The sequence below is a fragment of the Pleurodeles waltl genome, chromosome 6 (genome assembly GCF_031143425.1).
Source record: "Pleurodeles waltl isolate 20211129_DDA chromosome 6, aPleWal1.hap1.20221129, whole genome shotgun sequence".
NCBI lineage: Eukaryota > Metazoa > Chordata > Amphibia > Caudata > Salamandridae > Pleurodeles > Pleurodeles waltl.
In genome coordinates, this window is record NC_090445.1 from 1,172,399,155 (window position 1) to 1,172,408,788 (window position 9,634).

The window sequence follows — 9,634 nt, forward strand, 5'->3', positions numbered from 1 at the left end:
TTGTCACTGAGACAAGTAGGCCCATGCCCCTGCAGCAAAAACTTTTGCTGACAGTTTACAGTACAACATTATGGATTAGGGAAGGGCAGTGTCAGCAGTTATTTGTGTAAATGTTAATGTTGTTCGAACTTGTATTTGCAGCTCATTAATGAAAAGTCTTTATAATTAGGGTGACCACTATAAACAAATGCTGTAAGCTCTGACTGCACTACTAACAGTGGCTCCAATATAAAAACGTGCACACACATTTGTAAAGTTTAACAATATGAGGCTCCCAGTACGCTCCCTAGTTTGATGCAAATATTTGCATGCTAGCTTTTAAAAAAAAATAATAATAATAAAAAAAAAAAAATGAATACCGGAAAAATCTGCGTAACCAGTTCCAACAAGATTATGGGAAACATCTAGATAAGCAGGCATGGGCAAAGCCAATAAGTCTGCATTGATGGTCAGCATTTTGTTTTTGTCAATGCGAGTCTTGTTTTCACGTGGTTTTAATAAAACTTTGTTGTGGGAGCTGGTGGAGCCTCTCCATCATAACTGACGTAGGGAAAAAGCTAAAAAATATTTTAGGTCTCAAAAAGCACCCCTTGCCACAGTATTTCAGGGCACTGAACAAAACTACTGAGAGAGAGGGAAAATTTTAATACAAACAAAAGGTGTTGGATAACCAATTAGGGGCCCAATCCTTAAATAAATAATAAAAAATAAAAAATAAAAATCACAAAGATGCACAATAGTATATGTCCTTTCATTAGAGAAGATTTACAGATGTCAAGAATTCACAGAAGGCGAATTGTATACCAAGAAAATATCTGTGAACTGTATTTTAGCACGAGCAAATATGCATGTGTAGATCTGTTCAGGCAAAAACCTGTTGAGCGTTTACAACTTCACTTTCCCTCCAACCACTTTTTCCCCACCCTGGAGGAAGTTTTACTTCTGCCCCTGCTAGGTTTAAACTCCCAACCTTTCTCTTTATGGGAAAAGATTAGAGAAGAGCTGGTGAAAACCTCTAAGAAATCCAAGTTAGTACATTTGTACAGACTCAAAAGGACATTCCAACCCAAGAACCACTGCTTACTCCTATCTTCACTCTCAGGATGTATATACGCTGAAAGGTGTCAAAATAAGGAAATTGCTAGTATTCTAGCCCTATTATAGTATGATACCTAGCATAATCAGATTTTTGTCAGAGCTCTTATATAATGAGATTTTGGATATAATTAGTCACTGCATGGCGCCAAAGGGACAAGTGGATTTTTTTTTACATGACAAATTGATTTAGGAGGCAAACTATCCCACCGTCAAGTAGATATTTTATCAAATTCAACACCCTATATATATTGATCCATAACTGTGGAAATGTAAGAGTGTGCTGTTCTCTCTGACAGTATTTAGCACCAAACGAATTATCGAATTAGATTACATACCTCAGAAGTAAACGAAAGGAATGGACAAATGAGTCCCATAGGACAACTGTATTATTATATGATGATTAGCCTAGTTCTCGGGAGCAGATAGGGTTGTAGAATTACACAATTCAAGATAGGACTCCGGTCAATTGTTTACCTTTTTCTTCTAGTTGGGCACTTTCACATTAATATGTACCTAACTTGTGTGATAATCTTCCCATCAGAACACAGGGCATTGTACTTCCTCTCAGTTTATTTTCGAACTATGAAAAGCATTTACGGTCGCCTTTAAAAACTATTGGTAGGGGTATGATGAACACCATGCAGGAAGATGTGATCTTCTTTGGCTCCGTGGTTGCAACATTTACTCCTTTCATAATCCTGTTCCCACTTAAACCCTAGCCCCTCAGACAGTTGTCAAAGTACAGCCCTAGGTGATCTGCACATTTTGTCCATATGTGGGGCGACTCTAGAAATAAGGTACAATTCTAGACTGAAAATAGGGGTCCCATAATGCAGTAGTGATGCATATTATTTATGTAGTGCGTTAGTAATGTAAATTTTAGCACTAACACTCACATCTGTCCAGCTGGGCATATTCGCACAGTTTTCGTACTGCAGCACCAAAAAACAACTTGTTCACACTGTGATGCACGGCAAGAACACAGATGTAACGGATCAATATGAGGCACTAAAAGATGATGGGGATTAAACGTCTAAAGCACAATCTGTTTTTAGGGCACAAAGTTGCACCAGATAACACTCCCTATCTTTCCTCTCTCATCCCACACCCTCCAACAGCTCTGCTGCTCTCTTGGAAGGAGTTACCTCAAGTGCCAGGCATAGGCAGATTCAGGAAAACGAAGTCAGCAAGAGCGAGTCCTGCATTTATATGCTGATGAAGATGAGCTGGGTGCCTATGAAAGCAAGCTAGAAGAGCGCATGAGCACTTAAGGCCTTATGACTAACTCATCATAAGCCCAACTTTTAAATTCTGCATGTATTTTGTGCAAGGCATACAGTGGGCCAAGTATCACAAATTAATGAGGTTTGGCTAGCCAATACTAAACGTAACCCTAGTTCCAAAACTACAGAATAATCAACTCTGTTAAAGAAAACTGCTTCTTTTGTAGAATTTATCTTCCCATGGCTTTAGAAAAAGGTTTGTACGTCCCCTTTTTCAACTTCTTGGACAAGCTGCAGGCTTCTCAGCAGGAGGTTTGTCTTAAGGTTATCCGCACTTGTCTTTGGCACATCTCACTGCTTTCTTATGCTGCTGAACTAAAGTCAGATGCCAATTACCCCCTTCTCAAACGCCACACAAGTGAACTTGACAAGACAGTGGTCTGCACACAACACTTACAGGCCAAAACTAAACAGTGGGGAGGGGTTAACATATTTCCACAGTTTCCCGAAAATAAAATTTAGATACGATATAAAATTCACGGCTTTTATTTGCAGGTCTATTGATACACAGACAGATTTCTGACATTGCCAACATCTCAAACAAATGCTCACTCAAAAAAGTGCTTGAAAAGCCAATGCACACTGAGTAACTATGCACATAAATAGTAATAGTGGTAATAACCTGACTCACTGAAAGATATTGAGTGTGAATCCAAACAAGCCACTTATAAAAGGCTTCTACATGATATAGTTGATACATACTGGTGTTAGAACATTTGAAATTCTACTGGCTACATCATAGTGCCAATAGGTGTCATTAGTCACTAAATGATTTACAAGGTAGACTCAGAACTAACAGAACATATCTCTGTTGAGTGGATAACAGGAAGATTACGGGCAAAAAAAATAATTTAAAAAAAAAAAAAAACGATAATTTCTATACACATTAAATATTGAAAGGTCCCTCTGTCAAAACAATGCTTCCCATTATAGCCATTACAATGTGTGAGGTCAAACATTTGAAACTATGAAATACATAATGCCTGGACTGGTGTCAACCTTTGCAACTTTCAGATATCCCACAAAGCCCACTCACATCTCACATTCGATCCCCCTTGCAAGTTACAGTTTTGTGCTAACAACTGTATACAAAAAGTAGAACCTACAGGACCATATAACTGAAATGAATAGTCTGATCCCTAGAAATACCTACACATGACTTCAAAGCCATCTAAGCAAGAGTCTAATTGGATCTCCACTGCTCACTGCATATCCCCTGCCTCTACCAAAATAGGTACTTCCAACTACCCTGTTCTCTGGCACGTTTAAACATGCTCTGCAGCAAATTACCATAGCCTGTAAAAATGTTCAACCATATCCTGAGTGACAATTTTTTACATACTTAATGAAAAATAGGTGAGCCCCAAAGCACAGTAAGTAACACTCCCTGGCACAGTTGACAAAAATGTTCATCTTTTGTATTAGACCATGATTGGCATGTTGCCTAGACCAACACTCTCTATTACAGCAGGACGAAGACTGATGTACACGGCAGTCCCGGCACAGAGTAGAACAATGAGTGAAATATTATTAGCTGTAATAATGAGATGACTGTTAGCCAATGGCTGAAACTAATTCAAACAGACCTTTCTTCGCTTTATGGTTTGCTGCTACATCACAATCGCATACACATTTCCCAATACAAAGATGTGTACATGTTACACTACTAATGTATTTGCATCTTAAAGTGTGGTTATTTGGTCTTTCCCTGCTATAAAAAGTTGAATACTGAACTGTCTCCTAGTTATGATTTACTTGGGCAGGTTGGAGGCTCATTAGGGGTGTAGGGAATTGTCTGCCACACCAGGGGCATTAGACAATGCAGGGTGTCCTATCAAAGATTTAAGGGGGCAAAGATACAGAGCAGGCAGTGAGCTACACTGTGGGACTTTATAAACAAGATAAATCTCAAGTGCTTAGTGATCCACATTGGCGCATTATTTATATGGAGCATGATTTTTTCTGTTATGAGAATAGAGTTAAACTTATATTGTTGAATTAATGGTTGCATCATAGCCCTAATATCACTTTAACGCAGTGGTTGCCAAACTTTGCACCGCAGCACTCCTGTGCGTCCTCCAAACTAGCCAGGAGCACCGCACACCAAGGACAGAGTTCAAAGGACCACTGAGTGTAGAAGCACAGCGGCTTTCATTCCGAACAGGGGCCAGCAATTCTGTCACTCTGGCAACCGTTAGCGGCTGCAACGTCACTTCCTCCGTGAAAGCTCTGCCAAGGTTCTCGTGTTGTCTCTACTACGTCACACAGGGCTACCGTGCACAACTCACACTGAACAGGAGGCTGTGATGCACAGCAGCTGGGGAGCCGAGCGCAGGTTATGGCCGCTGACTCAATGTGCCAGAGCTGCCAAAAGAAAGTACTGGGGTTGCTCACTACCAAGTTTGTCACACTGTTGCAAGGAGCTAAGGATGACGTGTTGGATCTTAAAGAGGCCAGTGCAACTTCCGTACATACTAGACAGGTGCTCTATCTGTGCAGAGGTCTAAGAGCACTGCCTTCCCCACTCGTATTTGTTTTGTGGTGGGTTGCAGTCCTAAGCTAACTTTTTTTTTTTTTTGCACCTCAAGCACAGCTATGAGAGGGTGTCAGAGAATGAGACACCTGGAAATTGTGGGTTCTCATCTCAAGTCTTGCTGTTAGACAACGGTAATTATACATCTCAGTGTTTCATGAATCTGCCCCTTTCCTGACTCTTCAAGGTGCTCTTACAGGTCAAGCTGTTAAGGACCCAAATAGGCTGAAGACAGATGTTTTTTCCGGGGTGCCCATAGGAGCCAGGTTCACCAAAATATAGGCAGTTCTACGGAGACGAAATGCTAAGCTTGTTCCGCAGCATGCACTTACTCAAATGTCGATGGAAAGGACAAGGAATTAAAGAAACAACCAAAATGCAAGAAAAAATAGATAACCAATTTATCTATCAATTTTGTGTAGCGCCTACCAATCCATTCTGAACACGCACACACACAAAGTGTGACACTCCCTGAACCCCTAAAGTGGGAATCATGTCCCAGGAAATAGGAGGAGAATAATTAGCATAGGAACAGAAAATATGTTGCATTATTCATAATATTGCATTGTTCACATTTGTCAAAGTTTCTAGTGTTAAGACATTTTACAGGGTGATGGGAGCTGCTCAAAGGATTTAATGAGAAAGGTAGTGGCAGATCATGCAGTTATCAGCCCAATAAGCTTCTCTTATTTTCCAAAACACTGCTGGGTTTGAAGTTCAGGGTACAGCGTGAGTGCTACTGAGATTTGTTTGGAAATGTTGCTTCAAACTATACATTCACAAGCATAGTAGACAGCTTTTGTTTTAAAACCTTAGGTTTAAGGCTTTAGAAGGGATAAAAAGACAGAAGATTCATAGACAGAATAGACCAGGTGTGTCCAGAGAGACATGAGGCATGATTGTCCACACGAGGCTAGAAACAGACAGGAATCTTGAGAGCAAGCACAGGAGGCGTGAGGGCATAGACAAGATATAAGAACACATAGCGGGTCATTTCGACCCTGGCGGTCGGTGGCCGCCAGGGCCACCGACCACGGGAGCACCGCCGACAGGCTGGCGGTGCTCCTACGAGCATTCTGACCGCGGCGGTTTAGCCGCGGTCAGACGCGGAAAGCCAGCGGTCTCCCGCTGACTTTCCGCCGCTCGTAGGAATCCTCCATGGCTGCGGAGCGCGCTCCGCAGCCATGGAGGATTCCGACTCCCCCTCCCGCCATCCAGTTCCTGGCGGTTCTCCCGCCGGGAACCGGATGGCGGGAGGGGGAGTCACGGGGCCCCTGGGGGCCCCTGCCGTGCCCATGCCTATGGCATGGGCACGGCAGGGGCCCCCGTAAGAGGGCCCCTAAAAGTATTTCAGTGTCTGCAAAGCAGACACTGAAATACGCGACGGGTGCAACTGCACCCGTCGCACCTTCCCACTCCGCCGGCTCTATTACGAGCCGGCGTCATCGTGGGAAGGGAGTTTTCCCCTGGGCTGGCGGGCGGTCTTGCGAAGACCGCCCGCCAGCCCAGGGGAAAACTCGGAATACCCTCCGCGGTCTTTCGACCGCGGAGCGGTATTTCGGAGGGGGGAAGTCTGGCGGGCGGCCTCCGCCGCCCGTCAGACTCGGAATTAGGCCCATAGTCTGGAGACATGAGGGAACAGACAGGAGGAAAGGACACACAGACAGTATACAAGATCACAAACAAGATACAAGAACACACATACAGAAGGCATGAAAACAAAGATGGCTTCACCCCAATTATTTTCAGAGAGAAAAATGGAAGTACTCCTAAAGCCAGCCTTACATCCCCCACATACCAAACAAAAGTAACATAACTGGGAGCCGCGGCCAACATTTCAAGTGTTCCAAGGGTCAAAAAAGTTTGAGAGCCACTACTTTAACAAATACTTTTGTAGAAGTACAGTTTAACATTAATACACAATGAGTGTCGTGTCACAAACAGCGAGTAGAGAAAAACTGAATGGTTCCACTAGTGACGCTGACAAAATATTAAATTGTGAGACCCATAGAAAAAAAACAATTTCCAGAAATTAAATTAGGAATCACAAACGAGAAATCCCAGAGGTAGGATGAGCAATAATTATGTCATAGCCCCCAGGGGAAGTTATTGCGGGGGATCTGAAATTGAATTAGTCTACTGGCGTAAGACTAGCAAAAGGTATAGCTCCAGTGCGACCATGCTACAATAAAATTTAAATAAAACCACGGGAAATATTTACCTACTCTTGATAAACGAGAACAGGGGTCTGTGGGCTACTACTGCCTGTCGTACAATCGTCACTATATTTATGTCATTTGGTTCACAATATCTGAAACAATTATTTATAGAATTAAAAACGTCAACAAATAAAGTATCTACAGTTTTAATATTAGAACTAATCTACTTGTACATGCATACTTTACACTTAAACAAAGTAGTATTGCCATTTTGGGGGGGGGGGGTGACAATATCTGGAAAGCTTCTTCCGAGGATCAACAAAATCGGCGAGAAAACACACGTTGATAGTAACATGTTCAACCCAAATAAGAGCATTTCTTCTTGACTTTTCAATCACGGTTTTCACTTTACATTCGGGCTGCATTTTCTAAAACCCCCCGATAGAAAAGTAGAAGTATTTTATTTGGTTTGAAACTTAAAAACTCAAGCGGATGTTTGAACCGATGGGTGTGTGTGTGTGTATATATATATATATATATATATACACACACACACACACCCGAATATTTGACGAGTTCTTTCTTATTATAACAAACACTATTCATTTTTGTGTGGGCGGAACAACCAACTCGCAAACACCAGAGAAGTAAAAATGAGCAATTATACATCACAGAGAACGACATGATTTTTCAATTTCAGCTACATGAAAAAAACGCAACGGACCTAACCTGCCATTTAAAGATAATTGACAGCGTTTTATGTATCCCCACAAACCAATGCAATTTTAAAAACAAGCAGGTATGAAGATTCGTTTTCGGACGAACGGGTCTTATTTCCCCGTTTCGCGATTATAATATTTAAAATGTGATTTCTTTACCTGCTTCTGTTTCAGAATACCACCAAAAACCCCGAAAGCAAGACTACTCGACCAACTACTTAGTATACAACAACCTAGCAAATAAACTAGCTTACAGCTAAGAGTGAAGGGTCGGTACTACTGCTACGGTAGTAGATGTACCGCCCAACGAAGCCTGCGATTGGCGGAAAAATAAGATTGCCCCGGAAAAGAGGGATCCAGCCAATTACAAAGTGACTATCCCTCCCCCCCACCTCCGTGCCGACCTTGCTGAGACCGCCCATTCCTGCCCCGGAAGAAACCACCGAGTTCCGTTCTATAATAGGCGTAGCTCGTCGGCAGTTCAAGTGATGTTTGAACGTTTGTAGGGGGCTAGGCCAGGGTATTGCGGATCGGCTGTTTTTTTTTTTTTTTTCCTTTTCTTTTTATGTTTCGTTTCACTTTTATACATGTGCGTTTCACGGTACAGAAGAGTCCAAGGCAGACTGCTCGGATGTTTTTTTCCACTTGTTTTCTGCTAGGGAAGTGACATAGACTAGGTCATGGGTACTCGCAAAGATTTTCCCTGGGTCCAACATTTTGGTCTGTGATGTGACCCATGGGCCGCATTGAAGCGAGGAACGGTAGTCGTGGTTGGGGGGGTGTTGGAAGTAAGGTGGGTTTATGGGAGTAAAGCATAAACATCTAGTGGCTGAAGTGCACAAAGTCAAAACAGAAAACCAGGCATTACTCTCGGCTTCCCCACTTTACGAAACTGGGTTATCTTATGCAATTTTTCCTTCCAATTTCCCTCCATTCTCACATATAAAAGGACTAGAAACACAGGATTTCAGGATGAGTGGTGAAATAAATGTTATCTTGTGTCTGATGTAATAAACAATATTGTTGTTCATGTATAACACAAAACCAGGTCACTTAAAGGGCCACATAACCACTGACTTGCCTCTTAGTTCACTATTGGCATTGTTTCCAGGGTGGGGAAAGAATGAATGTTTCTAGATTCATGTTTAAAAAAAAATCACTTTTAAAAATAAAAAAACTTCTCAATTTTCCCTGTACTGATATAATCTGATTTACCAAGGTGAAACTGCAAATTAATAAAATACACTTTTTCAATTCTGAAGAGACTTACATTTTTACCCTTTTGCTGCAAGATGTCTTTAAAAAAAATTAAAGTGTTCCTAAAGTTAAGGGGTGCAGGACACCCTAGTTATATCCTTTTTTTAACTGCAATTAACCTGTAAATAAACACCTGTTTAGTTAACGTTTTTTTAAGTTAGTGCTCAGTCTGATAAAAAGCAGCTCAGTGCTGCTTTTGAACAGGGGGCCACATGCAAAGACCTGAGGGGACGTACTTTGAGTACCACGGGACTAGGTTATAAAACCGCAGAATCTTGTTTATTATCCCTACTTTCAGCGCTAGGGTTCCCAGGTTCATGCGTGATGTGGTGCTACAGTCCAGGTTTTTTCTTTGAAATCTGGGACTTATAGTCTTGTTCGTTTCGTTATAAAACAGAATTACAAGTCTCAGAATTCACAGGAAAAATCTGGGTAGGAGCAGCACATTACTCATACTTTTGCCACCTTTCCAAGAGAAAACTACCAGCCATTTGTTGTTTTAAGAGTATGAAAAGGCCTGGGTGTGATATTAAATAGCACTGTAAACCAAATTGAATGAATAATGCTGGGTGCACTATTCCCTTT

The 9,634-nt window shown here is 41.7% G+C and overlaps 1 protein-coding gene across 1 annotated transcript in view; it reads right to left on the reverse strand.

Moving 5' to 3' along the window:
- Positions 1-8,100, reverse strand: part of MICU1 (mitochondrial calcium uptake 1) — a 542,154-nt gene extending 534,054 nt beyond the window's left edge. Inside the window, exon 1 of the mRNA XM_069240390.1 lies at positions 7,952-8,100. The gene's annotated coding sequence lies outside the window, so the exon portion shown is untranslated. The remainder of the gene's footprint in view (positions 1-7,951) is intronic.
- Positions 8,101-9,634: the final 1,534 nt, after the last annotated feature.